We start from the raw sequence: 27,388 nt of genomic DNA, 5'->3' as shown, positions 1-27,388 counted from the left end.
AACTCATCTTACAGGCCTGTTCCTCTATATATGGACCCAAATGGCTACTTAAAATCAGTGAAGATAACATTATCTAAAGACAGCTGCCTGAATGCTCTCTCCTTTATGACTCTTAAGGAAAGATTCTGCACTTCGTCTTGATACCAGCAGAAGTATAAATGAGCAATGAGATGCATACACATCATCAGCCACAGTATACTTGAAAGCCTTCATTATATATAAAAGCCTTATAATACTTTAAAGCATTATATAGAACATAAAATATATATATATAAAAGAGTGTATTAATGCTGCAGTGAATAATACTAAATAAAATATGATTAAATACTTTATTAAAATATGATAATTAAAATATGATCATTAAAAGCATCATAAAAGCAGTTTGTCTTATGAAACAAATACAACTTCACACAGTCTCTTTATATTCTGAAAATCCCACAACACACTGAAAAACAATGATATTGATAGTGTAGAGGACACAAACTGCACCTGACAGTAACATCTACAATGCCAACAAATGCTTAGACAGTAACAGACTTTGGAATGAACTTGAGAAAAAAATAAAAACAGAATGTCATAATTAGTTACAAAATTTTTAAACTTTCAGAATAGCGGTATGGTGTCTGTAGCACCTGAAAAAAGCAGAATAAGGCAACTGCTTTTATATAACCTGTCACAGAAAGGATTCCCTCAGTTCTAAGGGAGCCACACATCCAATGCACTGCACTGTGTCATTATTCAGCAGCAGAACAAATGTGGATTTCAGACAAGAACTGTCAATCTTTCTAACAACAGGGAATAATGTCACCATTTGAAACACACAACAGGGCGATCTATGCAGTTCACAGTATGTTGTTTCATGGTGCAGATTGTATGAAAAACTTCAAATGTCTTATGACAGGGATACCCTGATCTCCATTTTATGTAAAATGAGATGTGTAGTACATCATTTGAACTGAAGTAAGTATGGGCAAGGAGGAGAAGAAGAAAGTCTCTGCAATACAATGAAGTAACACTCTGATTTTATAGCAAACAGGTCTTACAGGGAAATTGACAAGTTTGCTGCAAATGTCCGTCAAGAATCTACCAAGAAGGTATTTGTGATCCTTTCTTGATGTCCATAGATGCATAGCTAAAATTCTATTAGCTGGATACAATTGAAATTGGATCCATCTTAAATGCTCTTACTCCTGTTCTTCTTTCTACTCAATCTTGTTGTAGGTAAAGTTAAGATTTTATTCTAAATGCATATACAATATCTCATTTTTGCTTTTGGCCCTTTAGAAAAGTCAAATGTAAGTAAAAGGCCCAGTGAAGATCTTCTCCATACCTAACGAATACACACTCAGTTTGTGTTTCAGCTCAGTCACTCTATTTGAAATAGTCCTCTCAAACCCTTCCCCACTGACTCACTTTCATAAAAGTGCTGTGAGCCCATACACTGTAATTTGGTAATCCCATATTCTTGTTAGGCTGCATCAGCAGCCTTGGCTGAAGTGCTCCAGTGATTTATGTAGGGCCCTAAAGTGCTCTCAAACTCTATGCCTTTATCTCTTCTCCTGTTTCAATACTGACTTCTGAAAGGCAAGTTTGAAAAGAAATTAACAAAGTATATGTAGAAGTACTGCCACAGCAGAAGTACTCCTGCCAAAAGATGATGCTGCTGTATCATGCAAACTCCCTCTATACCCATGCAGAACAGAACCATAAATAGTATTGTAAGGATTTGATATGCACTTTAATAAGACCAGCCATCTGAGGATACAGAGATGGAGTTCAACCAATGGCATTCCAAATTGTACCACATGTATTCCCTACACCATTAAAAATATACGTATAAGAACAGCAAAACAGACAGAAGTATGTACGACACAATGTACTCTCATAACAGCATTACAGAAAGCAAACGTGTGTAAATAAAGGCCAATGGAAAAAAAATAGAAAAAGTAGGCCTTTTATAATTAAGTTTGGAAAGGCAATTAAGGCTTGATCAGAAGGAGAAATGCAAGTAGGCTGTTTCACAGAACTATGCAGAAGAACATATTTTCACACCAGCAGGCACGACTCTGTAGGAAGGATGGGGCAGGTGTTAGAGGAACTGGATGAGAAGCAAAGCAAATGAAGATAGATTAATGTTTGAAGAGCTTTTAAAATGTCTGGAATTTGAATGGGAGTCAGTGGAAAAGTACATGCATCACATATGAAGACTAATTAAATTTCGGGCCAATGTGAACACTGATATTCTGCTATCATACCAGCACAAAAGTTGAATCAGAAAGGATGTGGGGCTGTTAGACTGACAAACAGAAAAAAAAAAATCTTTGTTGTGTTTATTTGAAGGAGGCTGAGACAACTCAAAAATCTAAAGCAAGTTCCTAGAGAAGGGTGTAGCTATTTAGCTTGTGGCAGATGCACTCAACTCCCCAGGCCTCACCCCCCCAGGACACCTAAATGACTCATTTGTGACAAAATTCAATCAAGTATTTACCTGCAGGAGACTTAATGATAAAAAGAAGCGAAAAAAAATCATGTTAATTACTGTGGGAGTAGAAGGCTTTAAGCCTACTATGAATAGATATACAGGTGTCCAGTTCAGAAACATATATATCTTAATTTTGAAAACAAGACAATTAACTTCCACAATTATATATGTCATAATGAAGAGGAAAAAAATTAATTGTATCTTCCATGTTTACTTGCCTGATGAATTTACCCTGGTGGGAGATTAATAGTTCCTTATTTTATTGTGTTGTTTTCAAGGGGCCAAAATTAGTCTAAATAGCAGTGACTATGTTCTTATTAATTAGATGTTTTGAACAAGAATAGCCTTCCTTCACTAGTACACATTTTATTTAGATTGTATTCATGAAAGTTTCAAACTTACAATACAAGAATGTCACTTTGAACGTTAATTTTAGGTATTTAGGGTGCAAAATAAAAATAGAATATTTTAGTTCCATTGTTTTCCATTAATATATAAAAAAAACCTGACAGCACTTCTTGCGCAGTCCAAGTGATAGTTTTTTTATGACTTTTACCAATAATATTACATGACGGATCGAATAAGTCCAGGCAGGGATATTTAGAAATCCTTTCAAAGCCTTCCTTTTTGATATTCCAGGTGAATAGTCCCTCAGTTCTAGCAGGGATTTTAGCAAAGCTACTGATTTTATGTGGAAGATGACCCAATACACGGTAGCATTGAAGGGTAGCAATATAAAATTTCGAACTAGGTTGAAGACTGATAGGGAACCACGTAACAGAGAAAGACATATTTATCTATAAAGTTAATTGTAATAGTTCAGACCAATATCACACCTTCAATTCTGTAAAATAAAATGATGGTTAATACACAATAAAACAACTGAAATTATACTGTGCTGCTTACAGCATTCTCTGCTTAAAGTGGTATAGAGCTACCTGTTTCCCAGTGAAGGAGAGAGAATATACAGACTATTACATCACAAGGACTCTTCCTCCTCAGTTTCATGTTGGTCTTGGCCAAATGAGCAGTCCTTTACGTATCAGTTATATGCAGATTTGGATAATTCCTGTTTGGGGGGAAGTGTTGGGAAACCCAGGAACTCTAGGAAGAAATACAGAAAACTTCTGACAAAATAGTCTATTTCCCTTCAACCTATTTGGGTATTACTCTTCTGCCCTACTATTTTAAGTAGTAATAGAAAGCTGATTACCAGAGACAAAGGGTTAGGAACTCCAAGCAAACCTAAGTTATGTATAAACCAATTTCATTTTTTCCTAGTGGAAACTAGACAGGATGTAGGCCAAACAGCTTTCTTCAACAATTTTCCCTTACATTAGATTAGTAAATCCAAGGAAAGAATTCAGGGATCCTAATTGGAATGCACTGACAGAATTTTAAGGTTTTACATGCTAATACAAAAATTAAACTTTCAGTGGATGCTCTCAACTTGTATTTCTGATAAACCCAATTAAGTTCAATAAAGCTAGAGTCTAACTCCCTGCTGCATATGACACCCAAAGCTTTGGACTCAAGTATCTTGGTGAAAGTCTTTTCATTGCTCTACCAATAAAACTGATAGTTAAAATCAGAATTTTTACAGATTTATGTCATTGAGAGTATATGCAAACATAGGCTTCCTATCACATATCTTTTTTTCTGCTGACTAATGAGGATACCAGATGACTGAATAGACTTTAGTGCAGTGATGCTTTCCTTTGGGGCTGGAAAACAGAAGAAACTGTACAAATATTCTTCCTTTGGTGGCTCAAAACTAAATCATGCAAGCTGCAAATAGTTCCTGCAGCCTGCCAAAGATTCAGAAAATTCTCTCCTCCACAGTCCTACTCTTTCACACCTGACCACTAAGGATTTTCCCAGCCTCTGCGTACCCATGAGGGATATCTTACTCCATGCCTTTAAAATACCGAGTGAGATTAATACAGCCAGAAGACACATACATGCTGTTCACCCTGTAGCACTGATGCTTTTCGAGCTTTGACCAGAGCAAGATGGGAGGTATGAACATTCTGGTCCCAACCAGTTATTGTTGTTGGAGTCAGTTATCAGTGAGACACAAGAATTCCTCTCCTTTCCTCACTCCTTTCTCGCTCCCTTTGTGCTCATTTTCTCATACTCAAATGAGTTCTGGGGCTCTGACTAAGACTGACAGAGCTCAGCTTTAGATAGCTGTTTCTGACTGATGGTCACCACACCACTGCAGCTTGGACACCTGTGCAAATCTGACCCTAAGTAGCCAAGGTTTGTAACACAATGTTTTAAAGCCAACTATCCCTTAAACAGTTACTCAGAGTTCTTCTGAAGCACTAGAATGACAAGTAGGAAATTTACTTTTACAAAGGCTAATCTGGTATAACTGTAAAAAATACACACTGAAAGCTCATATCACCCTGAGGAAATCAATAAATGGTAAACCCAGGACAGGACAAAAGCACAACTAGTGAGCAACATCTGAGGTGGCTGATCACAGAATCACAGAACGTTAGGGATTGGAAGGGACCTCAAAAGATCATTTAGTCCAATCCCCCTGCCAGAGCAGGAACACCTAGATGAGGTTACACACAGGAAGGCGTCCAGGCAGGTTTTGAACACCTCCAGAGTAGGACACTCCACAACCCCACCCTGGGCAGCCTATTCCTGTGTTCTGTTACCCTCACTGAGAAGAAGTTTCTTCTCAAATTTAAGTGGAAACTTTTATGTTCCAGTTTGCACCCTTTACCCCTTGTCCTATCACTGGTTGTCACGGAGAAGAGCCTGGCTCCATCCTCGTGACATTCACCCTTTATATACTTTAAAACATTAATAAGGTCACCCCTCAGTCTCCTCTTCTCCATGCTAAAGAGACCCAGCTCCCTCAGCCTTTCCTCATAAGGGAGATGTTCTATTCCCTTGATCATCTTTGTTGCCCTGTGCTGGACTCACCAGGGCAGAGTAGAGGGGAAGCAGAACCTCTCTTGACCTACTAACCATCCCCCTTCTAATACACCCCAGGATGCCATTGGCCTTTTTGGCCACAAGGGCACAGTGCTGGCTCATGGTCATCCTGCGGTCCACGAGGACCCCCAAGGTCCCTTTGCCCTACACTGCTCTCTAATAGGTCACTCCCAAACTTATACTGGAACCTGGGGTTGTTTCTACCCAGGTGCAATACTCTACACTTTCCCTTCTTATATTTCATTAAATTTTTCTGATGTCACATTACACATAGGGATATGGTGGATGAGAGAATAAAAATCCAGGTACATATACCAAACGTGAACATACACTGACCAAGTTTTTTTTCCTGTGCCACGTTATGCTGACTAGTCCACAACAGCTGTGTGTACTTCTCTCTCCAAAAATGGGTTAACTCTGCAAAGATCAGCATTAACTCCCACACACATTTCTGCTGGAAATCTATCAGGTTGCTAGGGTAGCATGCTGTGCATAAAGGCTGCTCCCTGGCTGTGTACCCTCCCCACACGCACATGGAGCACTAATTATGAGGTATACATACAGAAGAGTTTCTGTGAGCTAAGGAGATGCATCAACAAATACACTACATCCTTTACTCCATGAGTACACTCCATCCTTTACTCCATTTTTCTGCTCTTTTGCTTGTACTTGTATCACTGTATGGGAGGCTGTTTCAAACTTCACATTTATCATTCTGAGCAAAACTAATACCTAATTTCTTTCTCTAACTTTTAAATTTAATTTTAAATTTCGAAGTAAACAAATCCTGAATAGCAAGCAATAAACTAAAACCTGAAAGGGGATAATACAGTTATGTGACAGCAGGACTACACATACCCCTTATCCTCGTCAAAATAAGACGTTTATGAGACATTATCTTTTGCAAAGTGATTTAAAGGTGACATAAGGTATCAGAAAATTCCTGGTTTTTTTGGTCACACACTTATGTTATAAAACTTATTTATGTATTTATTTATTTATCAGTGGTTTTTTTTTAATTCTTGGTCTTTGTCACCTGGTGGGTAGTGGAGGGTAGTTTCCTTCTTCCCTTCGAATTTCATTTTACTGTGTTCCTGCTGTATGTATGTTAAGACTTCTTTGCCTCCTGTTTACCAAAATATTCCTGGTTTCTCAAAGTCCAGCTTTAAGCTGGCAAGGGTAATCATAGGGATGACTTAAGTGTCTTTAGGCTAACCAGTACATCTGCAGTTAAATGCAAAGAGAGAATGCCTGAGGAAGTGCCTACTGCTGGCTGCCAAAGGTTTCTATGCTGCTTCCAAAGCTTCCCCTGCTGCTCCAGAAGGAAAACTATGAGAATGAGATTCTTCTGTATCATGACACTAGCACATACATCTGACTGTCAAACAGTTTGACAATCTATATATGCCAACATGAACAAGATTCTGCATTTCTTAAATATTCAACTATTCAATCACGCAGCCTTCTAGAATGCAAGAGTTGAGAAAGAGAATAGAACAATCCTGGCACTGAAAATAGTCTTAGGTGAATTTCTCAAACAGCAAAGAGGCACAGAGGAATTACTCTTTGATGTACAGTAAAAATCCTTTCCAAATCTGCAGAGGTTAAAAATGCTAGTTGTCATATTTGTTTTATAGCTTAGCATCTTTGTTTTCATTATGCTTAAGATGCCCTCAACATATATCCTCACAAGTATAGCTGAATTCAAATAAGAAGGTTGGAAAGATTTATAATGTTGCAACAGCTGTCATATAAGCTATGAACAGGGAATGTTTCATTGTAAGAACTGTGAAAGTATTCTGCTTATTGTTTCTCTTAAAATACATCTCCTAACAAAGACTGCAAATATCAGTGCTTTTGAAACAAAAAGGGTAGATTATTCTTAACAATTAGAACATCTGCTTAATATCTCTCTTGTCGATGGAAATTATAGACAAATATAAAGTTTGAAACGTTGCAGAATTTGTATCTATGTGTTTTCCTTTTCTTACTTCTAGCTTATGTAAACCAAGGCCTCTTTAGTTCCTTTCTGCTGTTGTCTGATACTCATATCTAGGTTCATACTGAAAAGGCTTCATCTCTTTATGCTTCACACATCACTTTGTGTGTAATAGGAGAGGAATTGTTTTTAGGTGTGCCAAGCTGGAATTCACTCCTCAAAAGACATGAAAGCAAATAAAACCTAAGGAAAACTTTAAGTAATGTTCCCCTACTATGTTTACTTGCCTCATAAACTCAGAAACTATAATATTAATAATAGTATTTTAAGCATATACATTGACCACTGTATGTCTCTCTTATTTTAGCCAAATGCCTATCCCATAACCAAATACTTAAAACATCATAATTGTTAAGTTTTGCAGTTCTTTCATGAAGAGTTTCAGCAGTCAACCTTCACCCAAAAGAAAAAAAGTCTAAACCAGCAACTTTGGGATACAACCTAAAATACATAGTTGGTCTCTGAACACATAAAAGTGGGCCTGCTCTTTCACAGATATAAAAATAAATTAATCAATCAAACAATATAATCCTGAGGTCATTTATGCAAAAAAAAAAAAAAAAATGTAGTCATTTTGCTGATGGGGGAAACTCCTCAGAGAAGAGGAATACTTCTCATGTTTAGAGGATGAAGTCCCTATGTGGATCAGGGACCAGGGATAGTTCAGGATTAAAAATATGAACAGACTAAAGATTGCCTGCCTTGGCAATACTGAGAATAGTATTTCTATCCTCAGCCAAGTGAGGACACTAAGTACTTGGAAAGAGACCGCTAGGCAAGTTGTAAAATTATACAGAAGATTTTGTCTCCCCAAGCATCTGCCCAAACAAACAACTTCATTAAAACTTCTGTTTCTGTGTCAAAATAAACAAATTATACCAAAATGTAGCAATCTCCTAATCATTTTACTCAAGATTTGTTATTTCTCAATAGCACTGAAAGAGTACAACCAAACTGTTCTCCTGCAATGTACAGTATCAACAGTGAGTAACAGCAGTCAATGAATTCCAGTTTTATGCTCACTTCAGGACATCTATTATCTATTTTTTTTTTAAATTTAACACAGATTAAAAATTATGCCATGTAAAAATGAAATTGAGCCAAGGTTCTAGGGTGAAGTGTGAAACCCACTTTCTAAATTTGATCTTTTGTGCTTAGTTCTTAAGTCTTTATTTCATTGTGATTTTTTTTTTTTTTTTTTTTTTTTTCCAGAGGAGTGAGTATTTTGAATTTCCCCTCTCAGTTATGGATGTAAGTGGGATATTTATGTGAGGGATTTCATCTTTCATTTCAAATCAGTTAAGTTTCTTTCAGCAGCATCCCCTTAAGAGGTATAATTTTTTTTGCTGGATTCGAATTTGAGAATTGGAGCATATTTACACAGAGACAAAAATGTTCGCTTTTAGAAAATCATGTTGGGTTTTGTTCATTTTTTGTATTTTTGTATACTTCATCTACTGTTACAGTGAGCAGCCCTGTTTCAATATATTAGCTGTCTCATCCACCTTCTTCATATTCCTCCACTGGAGTGTTTTCTACATATACAAAAGCAAAACTCAGAAATAGATAAATCCAAAACTGACTCCAATAAGGGAGCTTAGTGAATGAAGAAAAATCTCTAGGGAGACAAACATAGGGAGAAACCGACTGCTGCTTTTTACATTTTCTTTCACATAATAGCAAATGGGAGCTAGTTTGCCCTAAGCATTTTTTTAGACATTGTGTAGAATACCTGTTCTTGCCCATTTATATTCATCAGACGTAAATCTGGAAATTGCTGCCAAGCTGACAAAGAACCAGAGACAGAATCTAACTCTTATGTTGCTCCTGTGTATGATAATGTGATCTCCACGACTGGAAATTTTCTTCCTGTCCTTGTATGGGGTGAAGATGGTATCAATCTGAGTCAGATTAGCAATGTCCATTCAGTTTCTGTGCCAGACGTGAAACAGAATGGATTATAGGGCTAGTAAGTAGCACAGCCCTCAAAAAGCACATGTATATTATTAAATAATTTCTGGGTTTATTTCGGCAATTAATCACATATTTTCCACCACTCCTCAAATTTAGATATAACTCTGCTAAAAACCTTTATCCATTACTCATCACAGAGTAAAACAGCAACAGCAGCAGAGCACATCATTTGAATGAAAGGCATTGCCTGCTTGCTGAAGGAATTCTGTTCTGACAGATATCCACTTATTCTCCAAAAGAGGCCTTTTTCATCATTTGGGGGACTTTATGTAAGCTATGAAACACCATTAGCTTGGCATTCCGTAAATTTTGCAAGTTGAAGCAAAATAAACTGTGAGTGCTTTATGTTTTCTGCCCCATCTGTTCACCAAGAAAGTAGGAACTTCCTAAGACTTTTGAGCATGGACCACTGCTAGTCTAATCACAAAACATTACAAAGATAACACAGCTCTGAAAAACAAATTGGAATATTACACCCTCATCCAGTTTGAAGACTACACCTTGTCAGCCACTGACAGAGTCATAGGAAGCCAGAATGGTAGCACAGAAGGAAGGACGTTTTCAGGAGCATATCTCACATTAATGAAGGTCACTGTATATGGGAGAGTAAAAAAAATTACCTTCTTACACTAACTTCTCTTAAACATGACAGAAAGATCAATTTTTCCATATGTGTCTCCGTTTTTACATTAGTCTCTGTGTTCCTTTGGTTTGTTATCATTCTCCTATGGGCATTTTGACTGAAGTTCATTATTTGCTCTAAAGGGCTTTACATGTTTATTTACTGAAGTGGTATATAAATGAATGGAACATCAAAGTGAATGATTGAGTATTAAATAAATCAAAAGCACAGATTCACAAACACTTGAAGTGAAAAAGTACTGCATTTACAAAACTTTCAAATTCATTATTGAATGTATTTACTTTCCTAATACTGATCCCAGACTCTGAAAAGGCCAGACTATCACTAGCCCAAGATGGAAAGGTAGAACATTGCAAACTCTGTTTTTCCTGCAAGATGTTAGAGTCAGGGATAGCTTAAGCTACACAGGACTACGCCTTTCTTTTCCACAAAGGCAGGTAGTCAAAGATGACAGACCTGTACAAACCTGTACAACAGGGAGCTTGAACACAGGGAGATTAAATTTTCACCAGACACATTCCCAGGGAAGGGAAACAGAAAACAAAGAAAAAACTGTTATCCCAAGAACTTACTACTATATGTGAAAAACTCATAAGCTAAACGTAAAGCACCGAATGCTTAAGTGTGAATAATTTTTTGTGAATGAATAAATTTCATGGCAATAATTAAAATGACAACATAATACACAATAATGTAATGATAAATACAGTGATAGAAGAAAAAACAGAGATTATAAAGTTCACAGTTACAGAGTCCAAAAAGTTCAAACAATCAGGGATGAAGAAACTGGTTCAGAAATATGAGATGAAGATTGCAATAGTCACAAAGAAAATGGAAGACTATAAGAAAACAAGGTAAAAAGCAACAAAGGTTTTTAAAAAATTGGTAATAAAAAATTCCAAATTAAAATTCTGATTCCAGTGAAGATTTTTTGGACATCATTTAATTTCAATGATTTATTATTTCCTCAAGAGAACTACAGCACTGTGGGTTTTATATTAATAGAAAATGATAAATGCCGCTGCAATCATTAATACCCACTTTTTCTTTCATCAGCTAGAGGTCTGGTGCTGACCAGATGATAAAATCAAGGAGAGTGAATTAGTAAACCAGCTGCAGAAAACATTTCTAATATGATTTAAAACAACAACAGCAACAGAAACAGAGGAGCTTTCTCATTTTGTTTCAGTTCATTTTTATCTATAACAGTGTGATTTCATTTACGCCTATGAAAATATGTATAAAATCCTTATCTAATACTTATACTAACCATAATTTTTCCTGCCAGACAGGGATAAATTAGAGCACAATCCAAATACAGTGGAAAGATCTTTTTTTTTTTTAAGTTGTCCCTTGTATTTTTTCAACAGGAAATATATATGTGCAAATTATGAGAAATCAATATTTTTACACTTTTCCACTTCATCAATCAAATAGCAAAAGAATACTAAATGGGTACCACATCCCACTGTTTGTGATTTGAATTGACTGAATGAGAGTTTGACAGGTCTAAAAGGCCAGCAAAAGGCACACAGAATCTCTCTCACTAGACTTTGCACAATGGTGACTATAGAGGGCTGTGAATGCACAGTACTATCAATTATAAAACATCTGTGAATTACATAATGTCACTAAGTATGTTCCAAATGGTATGCATATTAGCCCACAAATACAGGCTGGTACTAATTTAATACAAAAATTTAAAATAATGGTGTTTCTTAAAGGCCCTGGAAGTCCCCATTCTACTATCCATATCTCACATATGGCTCTAAGGAATGTGATGATAAGGTTACACCACAATAAAAAATAGTCACATCAACAGCTCTTAGTGACAGATAGAGATATCTTTGGGAAATCCACAAACTTTAATGAAGAGGTTTAAGGAAATATAACTTTTTTCATGTATGTTCAACCACCTAGAGTCTACAAAGAAAAAATGAATATGCAGAATTTTTTTATATATTAAGGCTCACAACTCTTCATATTGCCATTGAAATGTACAGTTAAACTACTAACACAGAGCACATTCTGACAACCAGGAAATTCCTCCTTTGTATCTCTGCATACTGCACACAGATTGACTGGAACCCTCTGTTTTAGAAGTGTGTCGCCCCACTCCCCCCACCACCACCCTGGTGATAAATTATTTTAAGACTTGCATGCTTGCTGTTAGCTTTAACAAATGATGGGCTGCTTTTCATTCCTGAATCCAGGCTTCTTTTTAAGCAGCTATATTAGTCTCTTGACAGTGTAATACAGAAATCGATCAGTAATTATAAAGGGGATTCAAAATTATGATTACCCTACTGTGTATTCTTCTTAATGACTAGCTCAAAATCAGGAACATAAGACTATTGTTTTAAACAGAAGTTGGAAACCCCTAGAGATTCAAATGAAAGTTGGACTTAAAAAAAAAAATCACCTTTTTTCTGTCTCTCTGAAATTACCTCCTCTTTCAATTAGTAGAAACACAACACTTAGTAAAAATACAAAGTATATGTTATTATTCTATTACAGGTTGACACCATTACATAGGAAAGTATTTAGTAAGGAGTAGCACACTTTTTATCTTCATACATTAATACTTAGCACCAGTTAGCCAGTTTACCACACTGAGATCTGATCCAAAACCCACTGAAATCACTGAGATACTTTTTTCCTCCTACTTTCTTGACTCAGAAGTACACCGTTTTACTCCAGTGTACAGCACTCCAAGCCCATCTCGTAATTGCCACCTTTGATGTTGTAACTTCCACGGTAAGTTAGTACAGGAAAGGTTTATCTAGTACAAGAACTGAGGCTACAGGATTTATGAAATCAACATATGGCCTCAGACTGTGTTTAAAGAAGATTTTAATTTTTAATGAAAAAGTCAGGTATGTATTTGATCTTATCCCAGAAATTATTCGAGACAGATCATCCAGGTTACCATATGGACTATATTTCATTCCTCCTAGTAAAAGTAGATTACAAAAGGAGTAAAGCTACTTATGATATTTCAAGCTTACAAGTATTAATTTGAATAAGATAATAGATGAAGAAGACATGATTGGCAGCCATTCCAGCTATGTAAGTTACAAATCTCTTCAGCAGAATTTCAATGGATTGTAAAACTGAGTATCAAAAGATCTAGTGATAATTTGCCCTTCCATTTTTTAATATAACGATACTTCTTCAGGTATCATTATTCACCATATTTTTCCTACAACAAATTTTGCAATATTTATATTCTGTCCTAAAATAAAACATAGTATTGCAAAGACGTACTATGAAAATTTGGTAGTGTACACCGCGGTATTAGATATGTTCAAAATAAAAAAGTCTATTGATGTGCAAAGCCCGTGAAATGCAGACAGTAAGCTAGGAATTCATCATCAGATGCCAGTTATTGACATCCATGTCTGGGGACTAGAATTCCAATTGCCTTTTCTTTCCTGGTTACAGCATGTAGGGAAGCAGCCTTTGCAGCTGTACAGGCCCTGAGAGACAGATGCACAAGCCAGAGAGATGATACAGATGTCCAGAATCTTCCCACCTGCTGCCTGGCCGAATTCACACTGGTTATTGCAATATGTGGAAAACCATCTGTACATCTGTCTAGTACTGACAGTAAAGGGTCATATTTTTTGAAGAGTTAATCACTGAAGTAAGTTATAATGAGTATTCTTGAAAATTCAACCCTATTCCCTACATGGCCTATAATAGCTATTGTAATTCTCTCTTCAGCAGTTCAACATGGCCAGAATATCAGACATTCAGCAAAGTAAGCACCTCATGCATGATAAGATAATTAGACAAAAATAAAATGCTTACATTTTAAGTATAATTCTCTGGTTTGCTTGCTTGGTTGTTTTTTGGGTTTTGTTTGGTTGGTTGATTTTTTTTTTTTTTTAATATTATAATAATGGGAAAAATCGGTATTTTGAAAATGGCAAAGCTGAAATTATTATGCCAGGCTCAAGATTCTGATTTTTTAACTTCAACCATCCAAAAGCATGGCACATGTACAAATGAAGAGTGTCCCAAAAACTTCGTAATATTAGGGCATCAACCAGCAAATTCCCATTGACATTCTCAAATCATGAATAGTATTTGCTTACGGAATCCTCGTCATACCCTGTAGTGCAAGATGTTTTATATCTATTTAATACACCAGATAGTTTAGGCACAGAAATCTAAGGTGACTTCTTTTACCCCACAAAGCAGGTCAGTGTCATCAGCAAGAATGCAATGCAAGATCTCAAATTCCCACTTCACATTACTCTGTAGTAAGCCACACTGTTACAGATTATTCATTTGATATTAAGCTAGCTCATGCCATAAATGCAACCTTTACTGAGACAGGCAATAGGACAGAAATATGTCCTATTGTATGCATGTGTTATATGTATGTAAAAATCTAAAAAAGAATAACAAGGGTATTCTAGAAAGTTAATAAGCTAAAAGGCTCTTCAAAAATCTTCCATCTTCTTTTAAGCCTTGCTAATGTATAATCTTCTCACATCACTTACAGTAATGAATTCTATAAAGTCCTAGCATTACTGCCTGACCTTCCATAGTTGTAAACCATATTTTTGTAAAGCTCTTTTTACCTTGGAACTTATTGCAATAAGCCACAAACTCAGCCAGAGGTACTGCAAACAAATTAATATAAAAATCACCCTGACAACATGCATAAAACCAGTATATGTTTGTTAAAAATCATCCTACTAGAAATAACTTCTTGAGTGAAATCAAAATCTGTCTGGTGCTGCTCACTGACAGTTCTAATCTCCATGAGAACGATTCTAAGCAAAGTGTAGAGGGTTGCACAGAAGTGCTCCACAACACAATACAAAATTAGATTGTGTTACATTTAAAACCTAATGCTATATTTAGAAGCTAAATTTACTTTTTAAATGGGAAATTAAAATTTAAAATACAGTTTATGAGTATTGCACCTATGTTTTTACTATTGTATTATTTCAATATCAATGCCAGAAGTTGACACCAAAATATTAGAAAAATAAAGGAAAACTAGAGACTGCTCTAAGTGAGTTTATTTGCTTTAGCCCCTTGCATACACTTCAAGTTCTTTGGAAATGCACAAGTTTGCTCAAGATTCATGGTTAAATGCATAAAAATATCCAAACAAATAATCTCTGAAAGACAATGAACTGAACTCAACAGATAACCAGCAATTATCAACTTCTTATCACTGCAAGATGCTCAGATGAACTTCACGTACTTTTAAGCATCTGAAACACAAGGTCAGCACAGCATGATGTCATGCCATGCCATTAATTTTACAGACAAATGCAACTGTACTCTTTGCATTCTCCTTTCATTATCCTCCCTACACTACAAACTTTTCATCATGCATAGGAAACACCTGACTAATTGGACCCGTAAATCTACCCTTTTTATTCCACAACACTGCCTATAGCTGTTTCTTTCAGATTGCCTGGAGCTTTAATTCACAACTTTCTAATGCTCTCCATGGGAAGCATTCCAAAATGAGGGATGGAAGCAGGATGAAGGCAAACAAGAAAAACAGAGTTTCCCACAGCTTGACTTGTTTCCTCTTTACAATGTAGGCTCCTCAGGAAAAGGCTTATGTATAGCTGTGTCACTGCTAGCACTGAGTATATAATCAAGGATTTCACAATACTATTGAGTTAGTTACTTCTATACTATGTCTTCTTTCCATTTTGTTGAAAGTCTTTACTCACTAACGATGTCAATACATTCACACTTCATAGTCATGAAATACTCAAATAAAAACAAACATGCTACCTATATTTGAAACCAACATAAAATATTAAGATTCACTTATTTTAGGAAAAAAGGTAACCTATAAAATATTTTGTTTTTTTCTTAAACACAGCATGGTTAAATCTAAATCATATTTTGACAGAAGTGCACTGAAGTATATACAGAACTGTCCCATATACATAATGACGAAAACTAATATATGTTTCAAACATTGTGGCCAGAAGGCAGTTTATAGATGTTAAGCGAAAGAGGATTTTCTCTGAAAATCAGTTCTCCCAACTTCGGTGAAACAGAGGACATTAAATTACATCTATTATATCGTACTACTCTTTACAGACATTTCTATGAATTTTATCACAATACCTTATAAACAGTTCACAAAACAAAATGGATTAATCCATTTTCTCTGACTGAGATAATGAAAATGTATTCTCTGTTTTTAGTGGTGTAGCCCCAAAGAGGTGGGTACTAGTGGCAAACCTAGAAAGGAAGACTGAATCTCTGGTTTCTAGCCCTGCAATAGCTAATGCAACCTAGCTCTCTACCTCTCCATAGAAATGACATCGTGAAGTTAGTAAAGTAAAATACATGATCTTCCATCATCAGTTGTATGCTAATTCAAATCAAGCAAATTAAGACATTTTTACTTAAATGTGTTTAATGCTAACTGATATTAAACTTAAATGAATAAATGTTTTGAGCTTGAACTCTTTTGAAGTTCCTCTGAGATCAAGTCTTTCTGTAGTCTCAGGGAAAGAGACACCAAAAAGGGTTTCATCCTAAAAATCACAAAACTGCCTCAGAGATGCCTGCTTCTCACTATAAAATCTCTAAATTGTGAAACTATACATCTAGCTTAAATGAGACACCAAGCTTTACAATAATCATATTCCACCTGCTAAAATCATACATATGTAACTGGTTACATGCTAACTCCCTTCTTAGATGTGGAAGCTGAGACTGGGGCAGTTCAGGCTGGAGTTATCTTTTCTCCCTGTATATGCTACCATTCTTACAATAAAGGGGCAAATAACAAGTAAATCGTCATTCTTCTAGCAGTAAAAAGGAAAGGCAGATGGACGTTTATGATGTAGAACTACGCCCACAGAGACTTCTGAGTTTACTTAGGCTATATACCACTCTTTTGCTCATATTTGCTAAAACAAAATTGCTCTGAACAGTATGCAAGAAGTGACACTTTTTTTCCCAGAGACAAAAAACTATCTATGTGCAGTTTCACGGTTTAAAGAAATGTTATTTTGTGCCAAAAGCCAATTTAAAGTCCTGATACTTTCCTGATTTGGAACAGCAAAATGTAACACAAACAGGTAATTAAACCTGACAAGAGCATAGCTGGGTATACTGAAATCCTTTAGAACACTCTTCACTGTCCTATTTCTAAAATATAAGATATAAATACAATATTAATATGTAAAAATAATTAAAAAAAAAAATAGAAATCTCTTGGAAATTAGCCTGCTTGGAACCTGCTATTCAAAATGGTGTTACTGGGCTAAACTGAGGCTGTTTAAATGTGAAAAGCAATCTGATTTGGAAGAAAATTAATTTTAAACTAGATGCAAAAACGTTAATGTTTTCCTTGAATTCCACTGCTGAATACTACAAAGGGCTTGGTTGTAACTGCCAGGGGACATAATGACCTTTTTTTTTTTTTCTTAATTAGCATCATAACTCCCTTGGAAAGGGCAACAAACTGCTTTCCTAAGATAGATAGCTCTGATGCCATTTCTAGGAACTACAGATCAAAGGAAAACTCACTGCTGAAATAGTAACCTACCAGGGTGTGACGAAGAGTAGTAACTTGATTGTGTTTTCTTGATATTTTCAGTCACATTCTAACTGAAACAAATAGCTTAATTTTAAACAATGCAACTGTGTAGGCATATTTGTGGTATTAGAAAGGGTTATTTAAGGCATTCACCACATATTGCACTGTTAATGTAGATTTTTGTTAAATATTGAGAACAGTATAAAAGCTGCAACAGCATTTCACATAATCATAGCTTTCCCTAAATGTAGTGTCAAAAGTCAAATATAATGTCTGCAAGCACAATAGGTTAATTTTTTCCCCAATGTAGAGGGAGATAATCTGGAGTTTGTAAGTATGCATAATAAGTATACATTGGAAATGTAGCCACTGCATTTGAGATTACAAAGCTATTTTTTACTAGCTCAGTAGAATTCAGTCAACTTAATGATTCTCAAACAACGAAATAAGTAATGGGTTAAACTATGGATTATTACATCAGACTTTTAAAATAGTGAGTGGGTAAATCCAAGCCTCTCTGCTTATGGGCCTAAATGAAGCTTGCAGGAAGAGTAGGAACAGAGGTTTTTAATAAGCCTGAGAAATCTCATGAAGATTTTAAACTGTTTAATGAGCCTCTGCAAGAACAATTTATTTAAATTAAATTATGTTGTTCACCCTGAGACCAAAATGTAATCTAGGTGGTGTAAGTTTGCTTAATTTAATCTTTTAGTTTAGGTTTGACAGATAGTACTACTGAGAAGACCACATCTAACTCTCTACCTATATTTAAATTTGTGATTAGCGTCAGTGAGAGTGCCTCTAAAAACTGTGACAGTACACAGTCCCCAGATATACAACCGTTAAGAGATCTTGTGCCACACAGCTCCATTTCCCACTAGTTATCATTTCCTATATTATTCCTACTAATAATTTATCTAACTTGTGTTTTAACTAACTAAAGTAGTTACATATCACAACAATCCTGATAGTTTGCAACGTCTTGTTCTTTAGTGGTCCTCTACAAAACAGACATGAAAATAAAGTGATACTAAAAGAGTTGTCTTTACTTATAGAAGCAGTCTCACTGGGTTTATTTGGCCTGTTCATATGAGTAAGACAAATCAGATTTGGCTTTAAAAGCTCTAACTTAACTCATAAAAGGTATGAAAATCAGAGGCATATGGTTGTACTCTTTTTTCCTCATCCATGCAGGACAATGGCAAACAGAAAGTAGAATGTCACTTGTCACAAATAGGCTTTCACTCCTTCATTCTGACAGCAAAAAAGATATATCCCAACAATGAAGCAGCTGTAGGAGGCAAAGAGAAAAGAAATAGTTGAAAAAAGCTATACCACCACTTGTAATTCTGAAACTCACAGTGTCTTGCAAGTTGATGTCACACAAGAAAAAAATCCTTCATTTGTTCTCCCACTGTTTTGCTGACCTTTCCCCATTGGTGTTGTAGCAGGAGGCAACATAAAAGTGCTTTTATTCCATACAAAGCACTTGGCTGCTCAACTCTGTGAAATCTGAAAATTACAGTAGTTTCACAATATTCTTCAAGGATCCTCTCTTGGTAATTGCTTCTGACCAGAAAATTAAATATGGAAGAATGAAACTGCAATGAACACAGAAGACACACTTTTGACTTCATTCCCGGCCGTAGAATAATTTTATTGAAATACAGAGTTGCTGTATCTGAGAGAAGAATCTGACCAGAAGCCCTTAACATTTCTCTTTACACTTTCCGGGTTAAATTTTTTCTTACTAGGTTAATGTCTATATTCAGAAAAAGGGTGAAAATTTCACAAATATATTTGCATACTTAGTGCATTTTTTTCTGCAAAATGTTACATGTGAAATATTTTTTAACATTTTTTCTCATCTTTAGTTGAGCTTTTCAACTGCTCTGAAACTCATGAAATATGGTCAATACGTTGCACGCATTTCATATGCTATTTCTAACCTTCTATTGATTTAAAGAAAAGGGCTAGAAAATGCAAAAGGAACAATCTATGTGCTGATTTTTCTGACAAAGTTGTTTGTACTAATTTTTTATATGTCCTTTGATATTCCTAAACAATGCATCCTGAGAACAAGCTTCTCCCTTCTCATTCCTGAATGTCTTAACTTTAATTTCCTTCCTCTGTATTTTATTCATTTCCAGAGGTTTCTTCCATGGAGAATTACTAGAAGTCTCAATGTGTCCTCCTTTCAATGAGTTCCAGAATAACAACCAAGGTTAAATAAACAAAGTACATGTAGAAAACCTGAATCAATTCAAAAATGAAAGAATTGATTTTTTTATTTTAATTTTGCTTATTGATTTTTTCATAGAAAACAAAATCAATATAGTAGCAGTATACAGACTTTGAAGTTTGATAATATATCTCAGTACAATAAAGAGGTCAAAGCTCCTACTCTATCATAAATTCCTCCACTTGGAACTAATTACTGCAAGTGGAAAAAATGGCAGACTACCAGTTCGGAAGAGACAAACACAAAAGGTGAGCTAATTCAGATATAAACGCATTACAGTCAGAGAAAAGTGGTTTTCAGCGTTGTTGTTCATACAGTTGAAAAGCCATATTGTGACAGAAGGCAAGTGATATATACTTTAGTTACAGATTTAGTTTCCTTACACAGTTATACCAGCTTTACATCAGAAACTTGCATGGGCCGAAGTTATGCTTTATTCGTAAGAAAAATAGCTTCTTAAAAAATTATTAATACTGAAAATATCCTCTTTTGTTGTTTCTTATGATGCAGATGAAGGAGATGAATGAATACATCATTTAGGAGAAAATATTCAGCCTTTCCTTCCTCTAAATCATAAGATGATATACTGTACAGTATAATACCTAAATTTTATATAAGAAATATGAAAATTGGTATACGTATGTATAAAATTGGAATTGGCACTATAGTCTTTTTCTTTATACAATGTATATAGCTAAATAGTGACTACAGAGTCAGAGGTTTTCCCTATGTGTGGCTTTGATGTTGGCAATTGTACACTCCTTGGCACTAAAATAAGTCTAGAGTGCTCTAGTCAAGTGAATTAACTTGTGTTTAACAACCAAACTCTATGTGACTGCTGATTTCCCTGTTTGCTGGTAGAGTCATTTAGCACGTTTTGGTTTCTTCTCTGTAGAAACCTCAATTTCCTTGTAGAGCCATTTTTCTCAGCAAAAACTGAAGAACTCAAGATTGCTTTTCCTAATTACTTCCTCCACTCTGTCTCATGCCTTCAAACAGCACAAAGATTTTCAAATACTAAGACTATATCTGAATTTCCAGAAATTGAGTCCTGAGGTATAAATTTTTTCTTTATCTAGCATATCATCAAGGTCGTTCATTCTTTTTTTCACTAAACCACAAATACTTCCTTGATTCAAATACTGAAAATTCAGTCTTGTTCACACTCATCTCCCAGTTACTAATAGAAGCAATCATCTAATCAAATTTCAGTCCTTTCAAAGATGGAACACAGCAGAAAACACTATTTTCATCGTATTCATGCTCCTAAATTAGGTGGTATTTGATGCTGTGCCTCCACTTATGACCATTTCTGCTTACAAAACCTGTTTCACATTCCATTTGTTTTTCTGGTTTGGATTCTTGATTCTGTTAAATATATTTCCAAATGCATTCAAAATGGAATCTGAATCTCTTGTTTTCAGGGTTTTTAAAAATGATTTGTCATGTTTTTTCTTCTTTTTTTTTTTTTTTTTTTTTTTTTTCCTTTAAATAGTTTTGCTTCCAAGGTCCACTTAGTTGTGCAGTAACCCTGCCCCCTGGGAATCAATTTCTTTACATGACAGTAAAGAAAGTTCATGTATTTTGTGATCCAACATCCCTTGGAGTTGGAGTTTCATTTCATAAATAATTCACTTACGAGCACATATATTCATTTTACATGATTCCTCAATGTGGCCAGGGTACTGGGTAGTCTGCACTGTATCCACCTACAAAAATACAAAAATATACGTCTGTTTACCAGGATGTGAGTAGGGTTTGGCTAACCTAATTCTATATCATGGATCTTATAAGTGAGCAAAAATATTACTTTTCTCTCTCTTAAGTCCGAACATAATCCCATAAAATAACTATTTAGGAGTGAAAACAGTTTGAATAGTAATATATATTGTTTAAGAAAAAGAAGGAATTAAGTGAACTATCCCAGCAACAGGATGGTTTTAAATCATAGAAAAATTGTAGTGATTTATATGTTCTTCCTTTTCTTACCTACAGTTACTTCAGACAAAGTAAAAAACAATGTGTTTCAAGTGTCAGTGACAAGCATAATTTGCCTCCATGAAGAAAGAAAACAAACAGGCAACTCTTTTTCTTCATCTACCTCACCCCCTCATCAAGAAAAAAGGGAGTGATCAAGACAGTTTGGGAGAGAAACATACAATATACAATGACAATTCTGTGAACATCTAAGTTATTGAAAATTCCAGATACCAGCTATTATGCTACAAGGTGGACACAAAAAATATGGAAAAGCAGTGGAAAATGTGCTTCTTTTGAATCAGTTTGATCAATATGTTAATGAAGGAAATGAGACACTAAAGAGACATACACATCTACTGATAAATAGTGAAGGTTTATGTCCAATATGTTCTTTAAAAATAGCTCTTAAAATATCACTCAGAAAAAAGGTTCTCTACACAAAAAAACATTAACCCATTATGTGCTAGTTACATAATATGTTTGGTTGGCATTCAGTCTTTTTAGCTTTTCTAATATTTTTGTATTAATAATTGATATTTATTTTACATCACTCACTACTAAGTCCTTATTACTCAATATTTTAATGAACCACTTCTTCTAATCTATTACACACATGTGAAGTTAAAACCAAATTACATAACTGTGGAATGGCAATGATGTCAAACATCTCTACAAAGCAGATTTTCCTCTACAAACATACCTCTACATCCTCTATATACCTCTACAAACATTTCCTCTACATCCATGAAAGATTCCCAAATGTCCTCAAATAAGTAACATCTATTCCTCAATCTAAATATTATCTTCTTACAGGAATCCATCTGGGACAAGCAAACAAAGCACTCTGCTCTGGTTGCAAAAGAAATATATTTATGCCTCAGTAAAATTCTTCATCATCATCCATCCAATTATATGCAAATCTCTTTGCTCAGTTTCCACTGTCTTAACTAAATGGCAAAAATACTAATCTAGTCAAAAAAGTGTTATAGAGCTATAGATAATGTATCTATCTATTATGATCGATCTACATCTGTACCCTATCATTTAACTACAATGAGTACCTCAAAGTTTGTATCTTCAACAATTCAAATTCACATTAAAAAAAAATAATAATTTTGTTAACTTTAAGGAGAATGGATTTGCTGGACTTGTCCAGTATGTAATCAACGGGGATCTGCTAACGTGTATGTTAAGTATCTTTCTTCAAGATACATACACCATTGTGAGCACTCGGTGCCATTCATAAGAGATTTCGGAGGTCAAAAAGGCTCATAAATGCAACATATTTTTTTCCACAGTTAGAGCTCTCTTCTATGACAGATACTCATACCAATTTTGCAGTTATCAAATAATAAAACAATGCAAGAGAAAAGCTAAAACAAGCAAAACCAATTACTTGACACGTACTAGACAAAGTGCTGAATCTTTTTATTGAAAATGGAATATATTATATCCTCACAAATTCAAATAATCATGGCAGTCTCAGTGTGCATGTCTATATTACCTGCTGATGCAGTAAAAAAAGGGAAGGGTGGCAGCACAATTTGTTGAACCTCTCTACATTTCATCTTAACAAGCAAAGTTTCTACAGTTTGACAATCTTAGGCATACACTATGCAGGCATTGAGAGCAAACAGATGGAGGACCTTGCATCCGCATTGCAAGTGCTACACACCACAGGACACCCTGAAGACAATGCTGGAAGGGAGACTGCTCCAAAAGGATCAGTGCTGCACTGAAATACATACAGCAGTACTCCTAATATAGACTCAGGTCAAATTCACACCCAAAAACAACCCTTCCCATGTTCCACATCGTCAATGTAGGTGCATCCATACGTAATGATTTACGGGAAAAATTAGAAAATTATATTTTCTCCCTCTCTGAGTTTCTGTGAAATGAGCTGTTGTCTTCCTGACTTTCATATGGTATTTGAAGAGCCATGCTAATTTCCAGGAAACTGATACTACTGTCTTATTTCTCCTCCCATTTCCTGGCCTAAAAATGCACATACACCAAAGAGTTAAATGAAGAATTTCGTCACTACCTCAGTTTTCATAAACAAGATGCTTGCAGTTCTCCTCTAATCCAGTCCATAATGCTGAAATGCAGGCCTGGAAGTTTCTTACTACATACAGAGTCCAGTTTCTCTGCATCAGAAGCATAATCGCGCGTATTTCCTTGATAGGTTACATTTTTCTTGCATGAATATTACAATGGGAAATCTGTTCCAGAATTTCAGTGCTGCAGTATAAAAAAATTATTCTAATATCAACCCCAAATTTATTCATGGATATTTTTATCTGTTTCTTCTTTTTTTAAAAAAAATTTATATATTCATTGTCATTGCAAAGCAAACTTTTGGTATTACTGACATATATATTTGCTATTCTGTGTACTTATTTTTCATTCGTAAGTGGGAAGCCACACTTCAACAGAGTGTAGATGTTCACAGCCACAACAAACTCAGAATGTTTAACTTCTGCAAGAACTTTTTTATCATAGATTGTTTTTGCAAATCACTTTATTCTTAGCAGTAAATCTGTCTGTAAATACTTTATGATTGCAGTATATATTATACATTGATCTGATTGATGTATGTGTATTACTAAAAATTTGAAACAAGCTTCTGTGACATTCAATATGTCTTCAATGCAACTGAAAAGCACAACATGGTCATTTTTGCCCACTACAGCAAATGCCAGATAAAAATATAATGTCATAGATTTCCTGTTACATTTCACAAGATGCTTCTAACCTATTTTTAAACAACTTTTACACACACAACTTGATTTTCAGTTTGTGACAGAAATCAGAATAGGATATGGGTGACTAGAGGAAGTGTATTGAATATATTTCCTTAGAATATACATGTTGAATAAGGAATAATAGTTCCTGTATTCTTAAACAAATAAAATAAAATTAATCAGTGAATAAAATATTCAATATATTTTTTGTTTTACCATTTGTACAATATTTGTGAATCATTAAAGGCCATATATAGGTTAAAAAAAAAAAAAAAAACAAAGGCAAACTGAAATTGATGAAAAGTTTGTCTGAATAGGACATGAATGAAGACTGCTACATATGTTCACAGAGAGATATATTTGTTTTAGTCCTTAGAAACTCTGTAACAGATATGGTCTAATTTAATATAAGAAAACCTATTAATAGTCCTGAAAGTTTCAAAGAAAAAAAAAAGTTAAAGAAGTCAACTTAAAATTTTAACCAATGTAAATTTAATACGCAGTTTAACAGGACTGTATTCTCATTTAACCTTACTTAAATTCCATTTGCCATATTTTTAACTACTTTGCATCAGCTGGGCCTAGTTTTGCAACTTCATTGTGCGAAGTCCTGACTCCTGCATGTTAGGTAAGAGGTAAATCAAGTGTACTAAAACTAAACTTTCTACTTCACATAAAAAACAGAAAAATAAACAAATTGTATTATTTATTCCATCATTACAAGTGTAAAAATTCATAAAATAAACCTGTACCATTTATTATCTTTACAAACTCTCCGGTTTGATTTCTTGCTCACACTATGCCTGCAAATTAATTTTGAACATTTAGACATCCGGCAAATCCCACCACTTCCTATTATTAGGATATTAGGATTACATTCTGTTCAGAGTCGCACTATGCAGTAGTACGGTGACGTATTGACCATTCTTACATTAAGCACGAGCTGGCTTGGAAATACAGTGGTTAGGGATGGAAACACTATTCCCACGCCACTGCCCTGAAATTAACTCATTCATCCCCCCAAACTAATAAATTTATACATTAGAATTCAAAAATTCACGTATACTTAACTGTCTGGCAATTTGTTCTTTCTAAAAAAAAAAATAAGAAAATAAAAAAAAAAAAGTTGAAAACGACTCATAAACATATACACAACATATACACCTTCTACTAGCAGTAGATAGTGAAAACAAAAATATAAAATATGACAATACACCACTTAACTCTCTTATCTGCTCTCACACAAGCACTGTAAAAATAAAAAAGTTGCATATTTAATGTTATTTACTACAATACCTTGCAATTCCTGAAGCACAGAACTGTCTTCATTACAATCCAGTATAATGATATTATTGTTCTATTTTCAATATATGTGCATTGATGTATTTCAGGTAGACATTGTTCAGAAATATTACTTGCTAATAGTTTTTTGAAGGCATGGAGTGCAAAAACATAGTATTACTCTACCTAAAAAGTCTCAGTAATGCAAACTTTCATGCGGTTTGCATATTATTTCTGTAATACATTTACTAAAATTCTCTCACGTTGCCTTACTAAACTAATGCATTAAGAAGTACTGTAATAGTAAGAATGTTACCTATTTAAGTTATTTATTACAAATTTAAGCCAGCAACACTCTGGACTTCCCTGAAAATTGAGTAACACTGCCATGTTAAGAAAAAAAAAGACTCACAGAAAAAAGAACAGCAAGTACTAATATCCTTAGATGCCTCTGATGCTGCAAACCTCACACTGAAAGAATTGTGCTGCTCTTTAAAGAGTTCACAGAATATAGCTTGATCTTGGTGTAGATAATGCTATAATAGTTTAACCCTTAATTTAGAAACTGAGGCATGAAATCTTGGCCCACATCTCCTTCTCTGGAGACATTCAAAACCCACCTGGACCCCTTCCTGTGTAACCTGATCTAGGTGTTCCTACTCTGGCAGGGGGGTTGGACTGGATGATCTTTCAAGGTCCCTTCCAGTCCCTAACATTCTGTGATTTCATTGTTATTGTTTCTTTTCTTTTTTGCTAGGAGTACAGGAACATATTGGAAGAAAAATATCTGTATAATTCTTTTTCTAAACTGAGGAAGTTCCATTTCAGAACTAGTAAGATATTTTTACATCACCTCATACCTCCAGAGGGTTGAAATCTTTTTTTCAAATTCTAGACTAAACATATAGTGGTGTATTAATTGCTACTATATAAACATTGTTATTTAATACATTCTGCTGGTATTTATTCCCAATATTTTTATGAAGAGCGATCAAATGTCCGCTCACCACTTACTTTCTTAAGGCTGTGAGGTACGTGTCGCAATGGCTTATAAACAGATGGCAGGAATAGTTACCACCCTCATCCATCTGCTCCACCCTTCTGACAGGCATTACAGGGTTAGATGATATGCCTATGAATGAGCTCATGTACTATTGCAGTCTTCAGCTGGGTGCACTAAAGTAAAAGAATTTCAGTTTTGGTTTAACCTAATATACCAAGCAGTGTTTTACAAAGTGATTCAAAGAAGGTTCAAGTATTCATGCTTGAGGATGGTAACAGCTTCTGTCATCCAATTTTAGCCTGCCACAGCACATCTCTCAGAGTCATAAGTCTGAATAAGCAAAGCCCTTTTAGTTATCTCTTGCACAGCAAACTCTATATTCCATGGTTATTAAACAGCTCTTTCTGAATCTCTAAAGGTAAGCTTAATCCTGAAAATGGCTGACCAGAATAATATAATGATTTTTCAGATGAAGTCTTATGAATGACTCCTTGCATGACACAAATATGTCTGTTTCTCTCACAGCAGCACACAACTTG

The 27,388-nt window shown here is 35.0% G+C and overlaps 1 protein-coding gene across 9 annotated transcripts in view; it reads right to left on the bottom strand.

Moving 5' to 3' along the window:
- Positions 1–27,388, bottom strand: part of PCDH7 (protocadherin 7) — a 292,459-nt gene that overhangs the window by 218,221 nt on the left and 46,850 nt on the right. For 2 of the 9 annotated variants that reach the window (XR_010472182.1, XR_010472181.1), the window contains exon 2: positions 21,478–21,547. The exons of the other annotated variants lie outside the window; for them this stretch is intronic. The gene's annotated coding sequence lies outside the window, so the exon portion shown is untranslated. The remainder of the gene's footprint in view (positions 1–21,477; positions 21,548–27,388) is intronic. 9 annotated transcript variants of the gene reach the window in all.

The sequence above is a fragment of the Columba livia genome, chromosome 4 (genome assembly GCF_036013475.1).
Source record: "Columba livia isolate bColLiv1 breed racing homer chromosome 4, bColLiv1.pat.W.v2, whole genome shotgun sequence".
Lineage (NCBI taxonomy): Eukaryota > Metazoa > Chordata > Aves > Columbiformes > Columbidae > Columba > Columba livia.
This window is presented reverse-complemented; position numbering and strand designations above follow the sequence as displayed.